The sequence below is a fragment of the Scyliorhinus torazame genome, chromosome 25 (genome assembly GCF_047496885.1).
Source record: "Scyliorhinus torazame isolate Kashiwa2021f chromosome 25, sScyTor2.1, whole genome shotgun sequence".
NCBI lineage: Eukaryota > Metazoa > Chordata > Chondrichthyes > Carcharhiniformes > Scyliorhinidae > Scyliorhinus > Scyliorhinus torazame.
This window is the reverse complement of record NC_092731.1, coordinates 7,870,668-7,882,555: the sequence shown is the minus strand read 5'-3', so window position 1 is coordinate 7,882,555 and position 11,888 is coordinate 7,870,668.

Sequence of the window (11,888 nt, the reverse complement as noted above, 5' to 3'; positions counted from 1 at the left end):
CTGAAATGGATGAAATGTCAATTTGCAATTTCCAAGAACAATTTCCATTGAGATCGGTTGTGCATCGATGAACAAAAACGAAGGCACACTGTGATCCAACACCAATTCCAACGCATCTCACCACCATGGTCTTCAGGTTCAACAAGTCCCGCACAGCCTCGAAGAAACAGTTCCTCTCCTCCCTCACGGCCACCATCCCAGTCATGATATACAGTGGAAGGCAGCAGTAGAACACACTCCTCATGTCAAGGCTCACTTCAGCAATGTTGGATAGGGAGCAGAAGCTTCACAGAGGCTGGCTGCTGATATTGTTCACTGGGCGAGAAGGTCACCCACTGGCCCCGATCGAGGGTCATCATCTCCTGAAAGAGAAAGTGCAGGATTGGCAAAGAAACTAAATGCAGTTGTCCTGAGATTCGCTTCAGCATCATTAGCTTCCGTACTGAGGCCTGGCAGGGCAGACTCAACTATCTCCTCTCACCAATTTAAGCTTCCTCTTGCCGACAGTTCCAGTCGCACCGGCATTCAGTCACAACCTGATGCTGTGGCCTTTCTGTGGGCATGAGGGGCGACGCGGCGGCACAGTGGTTAGCACTGCCGCCTCACAGCTCCAGGGTCCCGGGTTCGATTCCCGGCTTGTGTCACTGTCTGTGCGGAGTCTGCACCTTCTCCCCTGGTCTGTGTGGGTTTCCTCCGGATGCTCCGGTTTCCTCCCACAAGTCCCGCAAGTCCTGGCTGTTGGGTGAATTGGGCATTCTGAATTCTCCCTCTGTGTAGCCGAACAGGCGCCGGAATGTGGCGACCAGGGGCTTTTCACAGTAACTTCATTGCAGTGTTAATGTAAGCCTACTTGTGACAATAAAGATTATTTAAAAAAAATAATAAAAAAATATATATTTTCTGATTCTGAACCAAAACCAACCTGGAAAAAGGTAACAAAGTTGATGTGCATTTCAGTAGCGCCTGCACAACCCACACCACTCTATAGCCCGACGAGGTACTGTCCTGAAACCGCAGCCAATCTGCGCACAGCAAGCTCCCCCTAACAGCAGTGTGACAGCGGGCGGGTAGCCTGGTCTACTGAATGTTGGCTGAGGGATGGATGTCAGCCGAGGGCTCCAGAGGAGGACCCCCCCCTCAGTGCTGCGCTGGGGGAGTGTCAGTGAAGACCCTCTGCTTGAGTCTCCACAGTGGGATTCGAACCCAGAACCCACGGAATCAGATGGGTGTGGAAACACCCTGAACTGATTTTCAGATTGGCCAATCCAGACAAGGGCAGCTGTGGTTGCAGTCCCAGGTATTGGTTTCACTGCCGACCCCAGCATTAGGTTCCTTTTGGTCATTGCAAGCATTCCTTCAGAGGCACCCTGACAAGAACTGACCCCTGGGACCTCCTCTGGGGTCCATGGGTCTCAGTTCGGACGCCTCTGGGCTGGGTCATCCCCGAAATCAAGAGGTTTAACAGTTGATAGCGTTGCAACACTGAGTAATACGAAAGTAACTGTGGACAGGACAAGTTCCAGACTTTGAATGATGTATATTACCTGTTTTACAACTTCCCGTTTGAATTCGGAAATGCCTCCTCTGCAGTTGGTTGCTTCTGTTGAATGTTCCTTCCTTGCTGCCGCCACCGTTGGGGGTAACTGCCTCTGTCTCTCTCAGAGTAGCTCTCAGGGAGCTGGGCGTCCTCGTACTAACTGAGAAGGACCCACGGGTTCTGATACGGAGGAAGGTTGACAGGCTCTCTAACCCTGCAAGAGCTCTAAAAAACGCAGAATCTGTGGGCCCACGGCCAAGATACGGTCAGCTTCCTCTTCCACGAAACGAAGAGTCAACACATTCCTCTCACCATTCTTGGCCGCGGTAGGGGTGAGACTTAATCTCAGGAGGCAAGAGGTCCAATAAAAAGCCATCATCAACTTCCTGCCCTCTTGAACTAAAGCTGTCTGAGCTGCAAATATTTCCTGAAATTTGATACGGTATAAAGCTATAAAACATTAACCTTCTCCAGGCGGATTTTTGGCAAACGTTTCTGTTTGAGGAGTGCCGCACTGTCAGAGGGTCAGTACTGAGGGAGTGCTGCACTGTCAGAGGGTCAGTACTGAGGGAGTGCTGCACTGTCAGAGGGTCAGTTCTGAGGGAGTGCTGCACTGTCAGAGGGTCAGTACTGAGGGAGTGCTGCACTGTCAGAGGGTCAGTACTGAGGGAGTGCTGCACTGTCAGAGGGTCAGTGCTGAGGGAGTACCGCACTGTCAGAGGGTCAGTTCTGAGGGAGTGCTGCACTGTCAGAGGGTCACTACTGAGGGAGTGCTTCACTGTCAGAGGGTCAGTGCTGAGGGAGTGCCGCACTGTCAGAGGGTCAGTTCTGAGGGAGTGCTGCACTGTCAGAGGGTCAGTACTGAGGGAGTGCCGCACAGTCAGAGGGTCAGTACTGAGGGAGTGCCGCACTATCATAGGGTCAGTACTGAGGGAGTGCCGCACTGTCAGATGGTCAGTACTGAGGGAGCGCCGCACTGTCAGAGGGTCAGTACTGAGGGAGTGCTTCACTGTCAGAGGGTCAGTGCTGAGGGAGTGCCGCACAGTCAGAGGGTCAGTGCTGAGGAAGTGCCGCACAGTCAGAGGGTCAGTACTGAGGGATTGCGTCACTGTCAGATGGTCAGTACTTAGGGAGCGCCGCACTGTCAGAGGGTCAGTACTGAGGGAGTGCCGCACTGTCAGAGGGTCAGTACTGAGGGAGTGCTGCACTGTCAGAGGGTCAGTACTGAGGGAGTGCTGCACTGTCAGAGGGTCAGTACTGAGGGAGTGCTGCACTGTCAGAGGGTCAGTACTGAGGGAGTGCTGCACTGTCAGAGGGTCAGTACTGAGGGAGTGCCGCACTGTCAGAGGGTCAGTGCTGAGGGAGTGCCGCACAGTCAGAGGGTCAGTACTGAGGGATTGCGTCACTGTCAGATGGTCAGTACTTAGGGAGCGCCGCACTGTCAGAGGGTCAGTACTGAGGGAGTGCCGCACTGTCAGAGGGTCAGTACTGAGGGAGTGCTGCACTGTCAGAGGGTCAGTACTTAGGGAGTGCTGCACTGTCAGAGGGTCAGTAATGAGGGAGTGCTGCACTGTCAGAGGGTCAGTACTGAGGGAGTGCTGCACTGTCAGAGGGTCAGTACTGAGGGAGTGCTGCACTGTCAGAGGGTCAGTGCTGAGGGAGTGCCGCACAATCAGAGGGTCAGTACTGAGTGAGTGCTGCACTATCAGAGGGTCAGTACTGAGGGAGTGCTGCACTGTCAGAGGGTCAGTACTGAGGGAGTGCCGCACTGTCAGAGGGTCAGTACTGAGGGAGTGCCGCACTGTCAGAGGGTCAGTACTGAGGGAGTGCTGCACTGTCAGAGGGTCTGTACTGAGGGAATGCTGCACTGTCAGAGGGTCAGTACTGAGGGAGTGCCGCACTGTCAGTGGGTCAGTGCTGAGGGAGTGCTGCACTGTCAGAGGGTCAGTACTGAGGGAGTGCTGCACTGTCAGAGGGTCAGTACTGAGGGAGTGCTGCACTGTCAGAGGGTCAGTACTGAGGGAGTGCCGCACTGTCAGATGGTCAGTACGGAGGGAGTGCTTCACTGTCAGAGGGTCAGTTCTGAGGGAGTGCTGCACTGTCAGAGGTTCAGTACTGAGGGAGTGCTGCACAGTCAGAGGGTCAGTGCTGAGGGAGTGCCGCACAGTCAGAGGGTCAGTACTGAGGGAGTGCCGCACTGTCAGAGGGTCAGTACTGAGGGAGTGCTGCACTGTCGGAGAGTCAGTACTGAGGGAGTGCTGCACTGTCAGAGGGTCAGTACTGAGGGAGTGCCGCACTGTCAGATGGTCAGTACGGAGGGAGTGCTTCACTGTCAGAGGGTCAGTTCTGAGGGAGTGCTGCACTGTCAGAGGTTCAGTACTGAGGGAGTGCTGCACAGTCAGAGGGTCAGTGCTGAGGGAGTGCCGCACAGTCAGAGGGTCAGTACTGAGGGAGTGCCGCACTATCAGAGGGTCAGTACTGAGGGAGTGCTGCACTGTCAGAGGGTCAGTACTGAGGGAGTGCTGAACTGTCAGAGGGTCAGTACCGAGGGAGTGCTGCACTGTCAGAGGGTCAGTATCGAGGGAGTGCTGCACTGTCAGAGGTTCAGTACTGAGGGAGTGCTGCACTGTCAGAGGTTCAGTACTGAGGGAGTGCTGCACAGTCAGAGGGTCAGTGCTGAGGGAGTGCCGCACAGTCAGAGGGTCAGTACTGAGGGAGTGCCGCACTGTCAGAGGGTCAGTACTGAGGGAGTGCCGCACTGTCAGAGGGTCAGTGCTGAGGGAGTGCTGCACTGTCAGAGGTTCAGTACTGAGGGAGTGCCGCACTGTCAGAGGGTCAGTACTGAGGGAGTACTGCACTGTCAGTGTGTCAGTACTGAGGGAGTGCTGCACTGTCAGAGGGTCAGTGCTGAGGGAGTGCCGCACAGTCAGAGGGTCAGTACTGAGGGAGTGCCGCACTGTCAGAGGGTCAGTACTGAGGGAGTGCTGCACTGTCAGAGGTTCAGTACTGAGGGAGTGCCGCACAGTCAGAGGGTCAGTACTGAGGGAGTGCTGCACTGTCAGAGGGTCAGTACTGAGGGAGTGCCGCACTGTCAGAGGGTCAGTACTGAGGGAGTGCCGCACTGTCAGAGGGTCAGTACTGAGGGAGTGCCGCACTGTCAGAGGGTCGGTACTGAGGGAGTGCTGCACTGTCAGAGGGTCAGTACTGAGGGAGTGCCGTACTGTCAGATGGTCAGTACTGAGGGAGTGCCGCATTGTCAGAGGGTCAGTACTGAGGGAGTGCTGCACTGTCAGAGGGTCAGTACTGAGGGAGTGCCGCACTGTCAGAGGGTCAGTACTGACGGAGTGCCGCACTGTCAGAGGGTCAGTACTGAGGGAGTACAGCACTGTCAGAGGGTCAGTACTGAGGGAGTGCCGCACTGTCAGAGGGTCAGTACTGAGGGAGTGCTGCACTGTCAGAGGGTCAGTACTGAGGGAGTGCCGCACTGTCAGAGGGTCAGTGCTGAGGGAGTGCCGCACTGTCAGAGGGTCAGTACTGAGGGAGTGCCGCACTGTCAGAGGGTCAGTGCTGAGGGAGTGCCGCACTGTCAGAGGGTCAGTGCTGAGGGAGTGCCGCACTGTCAGAGGGTCAGTACTGAGGGAGTGCCGCACTGTCAGAGGGTCAGTACTGAGGGAGTGCCGCATTGTCAGAGGGTCAGTACTGAGGGAGTGCCGCACTGTCAGAGGGTCAGTACTGAGGGAGTGCCGCACTGTCAGAGGGTCAGTACTGAGGGAGTGCTGCACTGTCAGAGGGTCAGCACTGAGGGAGTGCTGCACTGTCAGAGGGTCTGTACTGAGGGAGTGCTGCACTGTCAGCGGGTCTGTACTGAGGGAATGCTGCACTGTCAGAGGGTCAGTACTGAGGGAGTGCCGCACTGTCAGAGGGTCAGTGCTGAGGGAGTGCTGCACTGTCAGAGGGTCTGTACTGAGGGAATGCTGCACTGTCAGAGGGTCAGTACTGAGGGAGTGCCGCACTGTCAGTGGGTCAGTGCTGAGGGAGTGCTGCACTGTCAGAGGGTCAGTACTGAGGGAGTGCTGCACTGTCAGAGGGTCAGTACTGAGGGAGTGCTGCACTGTCAGAGGGTCAGTACTGAGGGAGTGCCGCACTGTCAGATGGTCAGTACGGAGGGAGTGCTTCACTGTCAGAGGGTCAGTTCTGAGGGAGTGCTGCACAGTCAGAGGGTCAGTGCTGAGGGAGTGCCGCACAGTCAGAGGGTCAGTACTGAGGGAGTGCCGCACTGTCAGAGGGTCAGTACTGAGGGAGTGCCGCACTGTCAGAGGGTCAGTACTGAGTGAGTGCCGCACTGTCAGAGGGTCAGTGCTGAGGGAGTGCTGCACTGTCAGAGGGTCAGTACTGAGGGAGTGCCGCACTATCAGAGGGTCAGTACTGAGGGAGTGCTGCACTGTCAGAGGGTCAGTGCTGAGGGAGTGCTGCACTGTCAGAGGGTCAGTGCTGAGGGAGTGCTGCACTATCAGAGGGTCAGTACTGAGGGAGTGCTGCACTGTCAGAGGGTCAGTACTGAGGGAGTGCTGCACTGTCAGAGGGTCAGTACCGAGGGAGTGCTGCACTGTCAGAGGGTCAGTACTGAGGGAGTGCCGCACAGTCAGAGGGTCAGTACTGAGGGAGTGCTCACTGTCAGAGGGTCAGTACTGAGGGAGTGCCGCACTGTCAGAGGGTCAGTACTGAGGGAGTGCTACACTGTCAGAGGGTCAGTACTGAGGGAGTGCTGCACTGTCAGAGGGTCAGTACTGAGGGAGTGCTGCACTGTCAGAGGGTCAGTACTGAGGGAGTGCTGCACTGTCAGAGGGTCCGTACTGAGGGAGTGCCGCACTGTCAGAGGATCAGTACTGCTGGAGTGCTGCACTGTCAGAGGGTCCGTACTGAGGGAGTGCCGCACTGTCAGAGGATCAGTACTGCTGGAGTGCTGCACTGTCAGAGGGTCAGTACTGAGGGAGCGCTGCACTGTCAGAGGGTCCGTACTGAGGGAGTGCTGCACTGTCAGAGGGTCAGTACTGAGGGAGTGCCGCACAGTCAGAGGGTCAGGGCTGAGGGAGTGCCGCACAGTCAGAGGGTCAGTACTGAGGGAGTGCCGCACTGTCAGAGGGTCCGTACTGAGGGAGTGCCGCACTGTCAGAGGGTCAGTACTGAGGGAGTGCTGCACTGTCAGAGGGTCAGTACTGAGGGAGTGCTGCACTGTCAGAGGGTCAGTACTGAGGGAGTGCTGCACTGTCAGAGCGTCAGTACTGAGGGAGTGCCGCACTGTCAGAGGGTCAGTACTGAGGGAGTGCCGCACTGTCAGAGGGTCAGTACTGAGGGAGTGCCGCACTGTCAGAGGGTCAGTACTGAGGGAGTGCTGCACTGTCAGAGGGTCAGTACTGAGGGAGTGCTGCACTGTCAGAGGGTCAGTACCGAGGGAGTGCTGCACTGTCAGAGGGTCAGTACTGAGGGAGTGCCGCACAGTCAGAGGGTCAGTGCTGAGGGAGTGCCGCACAGTCAGAGGGTCAGTACTGAGTGAGTGCCGCACTATCAGAGGGTCAGTACTGAGGGAGTGCTGCACTGTCAGAGGGTCAGTACTGAGGGAGTGCTGCACTGTCAGAGGGTCAGTACTGAGGGAGTGCTGCACTGTCAGAGGGTCAGTACTAAGGGACTGCCGCACTGTCAGAGGGTCAGTACTGAGGGAGTGCTGCACCGTCAGAGGGTTAGTACTGAGGGAGTGCTGCACTGCCGGGGGGTCAGTACTGAGGGAGTGCCGCACTGTCAGAGGGTCAGTACTGAGGGAGTGCTGCTCTGTCAGAGGGTCAGTACTGAGGGAGCGCCGCACCGTCAGAGGGTCAGAACTGAGGGAGTGCTGCACTGTCAGAGGGTCAGTACTGAGTGAGCGCCGCACCGTCAGAGGGTCAGTACTGAGGGAGTGCTGCACTGTCAGAGGGTCAGTACTGAGGGAGTGCTGCACTGTCAGAGGGTCAGTACTGAGGGTGTGCCGCATTGTCAGAGGGTCAGTACTGAGGGAGTGCTGCACTGTCAGAGGGTCAGTACTGAGGGAGTGCCGCACTGTCAGAGGGTCAGTACTGAGGGAGTGCTGCACTGTCAGAGGGTCAGTACTGAGGGAGTGCTGTACTGTCAGAGGGTCAGTACTGAGGGAGCGCCGCACTGTCAGAGGGTCAGTACTGAGGGAGTGCTGCACTGTCAGAGGGTCAGTACTGAGTGAGCGCCGCACCGTCAGAGGGTCAGTACTGAGGGAGTGCTGCACTGTCAGAGGGTCAGTACTGAGGGAGTGCTGCACTGTCAGAGGGTCAGTACTGAGGGTGTGCCGCATTGTCAGAGGGTCAGTACTGAGGGAGTGCTGCACTGTCAGAGGGTCAGTACTGAGGGAGTGCCGCACTGTCAGAGGGTCAGTACTGAGGGAGTGCTGCACTGTCAGAGGGTCAGTACTGAGGGAGTGCTGTACTGTCAGAGGGTCAGTACGAGGGAGCGCCGCACCGTCAGAGGGTCAGTACTGAGGGAGTGCTGCACTGTCAGAGGGTCAGTACTGAGGGAGCGCCGCACCGTCAGAGGGTCAGTACTGAGGGAGTGCTGCACTGTCAGAGGGTCAGTACTGAGGGAGTGCCGCACTGTCAGAGGGTCAGTACTGAGGGAGTGCCGCACTGTCAGAGGGTCAGTACTGAGGGAGTGCTGCACTGTCAGAGGGTCAGTACTGAGGGAGTGCTGCACTGTCAGAGGGTCTGTACTGAGGGAGTGCTGCACTGTCAGAGGGTCTGTACTGAGGGAATGCTGCACTGTCAGAGGGTCAGTACTGAGGGAGTGCCGCACTGTCAGAGGGTCAGTGCTGAGGGAGTGCTGCACTGTCAGAGGGTCTGTACTGAGGGAATGCTGCACTGTCAGAGGGTCAGTACTGAGGGAGTGCCGCACTGTCAGTGGGTCAGTGCTGAGGGAGTGCTGCACTGTCAGAGGGTCAGTACTGAGGGAGTGCTGCACTGTCAGAGGGTCAGTACTGAGGGAGTGCTGCACTGTCAGAGGGTCAGTACTGAGGGAGTGCCGCACTGTCAGATGGTCAGTACGGAGGGAGTGCTTCACTGTCAGAGGGTCAGTTCTGAGGGAGTGCTGCACAGTCAGAGGGTCAGTGCTGAGGGAGTGCCGCACAGTCAGAGGGTCAGTACTGAGGGAGTGCCGCACTGTCAGAGGGTCAGTACTGAGGGAGTGCCGCACTGTCAGAGGGTCAGTACTGAGTGAGTGCCGCACTGTCAGAGGGTCAGTGCTGAGGGAGTGCTGCACTGTCAGAGGGTCAGTACTGAGGGAGTGCCGCACTATCAGAGGGTCAGTACTGAGGGAGTGCTGCACTGTCAGAGGGTCAGTGCTGAGGGAGTGCTGCACTGTCAGAGGGTCAGTGCTGAGGGAGTGCTGCACTATCAGAGGGTCAGTACTGAGGGAGTGCTGCACTGTCAGAGGGTCAGTACTGAGGGAGTGCTGCACTGTCAGAGGGTCAGTACCGAGGGAGTGCTGCACTGTCAGAGGGTCAGTACTGAGGGAGTGCCGCACAGTCAGAGGGTCAGTACTGAGGGAGTGCTCACTGTCAGAGGGTCAGTACTGAGGGAGTGCCGCACTGTCAGAGGGTCAGTACTGAGGGAGTGCTACACTGTCAGAGGGTCAGTACTGAGGGAGTGCTGCACTGTCAGAGGGTCAGTACTGAGGGAGTGCTGCACTGTCAGAGGGTCAGTACTGAGGGAGTGCTGCACTGTCAGAGGGTCCGTACTGAGGGAGTGCCGCACTGTCAGAGGATCAGTACTGCTGGAGTGCTGCACTGTCAGAGGGTCCGTACTGAGGGAGTGCCGCACTGTCAGAGGATCAGTACTGCTGGAGTGCTGCACTGTCAGAGGGTCAGTACTGAGGGAGCGCTGCACTGTCAGAGGGTCCGTACTGAGGGAGTGCTGCACTGTCAGAGGGTCAGTACTGAGGGAGTGCCGCACAGTCAGAGGGTCAGGGCTGAGGGAGTGCCGCACAGTCAGAGGGTCAGTACTGAGGGAGTGCCGCACTGTCAGAGGGTCCGTACTGAGGGAGTGCCGCACTGTCAGAGGGTCAGTACTGAGGGAGTGCTGCACTGTCAGAGGGTCAGTACTGAGGGAGTGCTGCACTGTCAGAGGGTCAGTACTGAGGGAGTGCTGCACTGTCAGAGCGTCAGTACTGAGGGAGTGCCGCACTGTCAGAGGGTCAGTACTGAGGGAGTGCCGCACTGTCAGAGGGTCAGTACTGAGGGAGTGCCGCACTGTCAGAGGGTCAGTACTGAGGGAGTGCTGCACTGTCAGAGGGTCAGTACTGAGGGAGTGCTGCACTGTCAGAGGGTCAGTACCGAGGGAGTGCTGCACTGTCAGAGGGTCAGTACTGAGGGAGTGCCGCACAGTCAGAGGGTCAGTGCTGAGGGAGTGCCGCACAGTCAGAGGGTCAGTACTGAGTGAGTGCCGCACTATCAGAGGGTCAGTACTGAGGGAGTGCTGCACTGTCAGAGGGTCAGTACTGAGGGAGTGCTGCACTGTCAGAGGGTCAGTACTGAGGGAGTGCTGCACTGTCAGAGGGTCAGTACTAAGGGACTGCCGCACTGTCAGAGGGTCAGTACTGAGGGAGTGCTGCACCGTCAGAGGGTTAGTACTGAGGGAGTGCTGCACTGCCGGGGGGTCAGTACTGAGGGAGTGCCGCACTGTCAGAGGGTCAGTACTGAGGGAGTGCTGCTCTGTCAGAGGGTCAGTACTGAGGGAGCGCCGCACCGTCAGAGGGTCAGTACTGAGGGAGTGCTGCACTGTCAGAGGGTCAGTACTGAGGGAGTGCTGCACTGTCAGAGGGTCAGTACTGAGGGTGTGCCGCATTGTCAGAGGGTCAGTACTGAGGGAGTGCTGCACTGTCAGAGGGTCAGTACTGAGGGAGTGCCGCACTGTCAGAGGGTCAGTACTGAGGGAGTGCTGCACTGTCAGAGGGTCAGTACTGAGGGAGTGCCGCACTGTCAGAGGGTCAGTACTGAGGGAGTGCTGCACTGTCAGAGGATCAGTACTGAGGGAGTGCTGTACTGTCAGAGGGTCAGTACTGAGGGAGCGCCGCACTGTCAGAGGGTCAGTACTGAGGGAGTGCTGCACTGTCAGAGGGTCAGTACTGAGTGAGCGCCGCACCGTCAGAGGCTCAGTACTGAGGGAGTGCTGCACTGTCAGAGGGTCAGTACTGAGGGAGTGCTGCACTGTCAGAGGGTCAGTACTGAGGGTGTGCCGCATTGTCAGAGGGTCAGTACTGAGGGAGTGCTGCACTGTCAGAGGGTCAGTACTGAGGGAGTGCTGCACTGTCAGAGGATCAGTACTGAGGGAGTGCTGTACTGTCAGAGGGTCAGTACTGAGGGAGCGCCGCACTGTCAGAGGGTCAGTACTGAGGGAGTGCTGCACTGTCAGAGGGTCAGTACTGAGTGAGCGCCGCACCGTCAGAGGCTCAGTACTGAGGGAGTGCTGCACTGTCAGAGGGTCAGTACTGAGGGAGTGCTGCACTGTCAGAGGGTCAGTACTGAGGGTGTGCCGCATTGTCAGAGGGTCAGTACTGAGGGAGTGCTGCACTGTCAGAGGGTCAGTACTGAGGGAGTGCTGCACTGTCAGAGGGTCAGTACTGAGGGTGTGCCGCATTGTCAGAGGGTCAGTACTGAGGGAGTGCTGCACTGTCAGAGGGTCAGCGCTGAGGGAGTGCCGCACTGTCAGAGGGTCAGTACTGAGGGAGTGCCGCACCGTCAGAGGGTCAGTACTGAGGGAGTGCTGCACTGTCAGAGGGTCAGTACTGAGGGAGCGCCGCACCGTCAGAGGGTCAGTACTGAGGGAGTGCTGCACTGTCAGAGGGTCAGTACTGAGGGAGTGCCGCACTGTCAGAGGGTCAGTACTGAGGGAGTGCTGCACTGTCAGAGGGTCAGTACTGATGTGACAGTACAGGCGTATCAGTGAAAGGCGTAATAAAAATACGAGTCTCTCTCATTGTAAGCGACTAGACAGGCTGAAAGGTTGCTGTGAAGCTTTGTTCCGGAGGCTGGATTAATCGTGGCTCTTCCCACATTTTTTTATGCTTGTCAGAACCCGCACAGGATTTCCAAGGTGGCAATGATTAAACTCCCCATGAGCCCTGCTCAATACGAGCTTGCATGTTTAAGGGGCAGGGACCCTGAACCATGTATACATCCCCTCTGTACAAAGTCGGTCTGTTTGGGTACAGATGGGAGGGAGACGACTCGGAATGTTTCTCGCTGTATAAATAACAGTTATTGTAATAAAACGTCTTTTAAGAACTCGCTGTGGACTCCTTT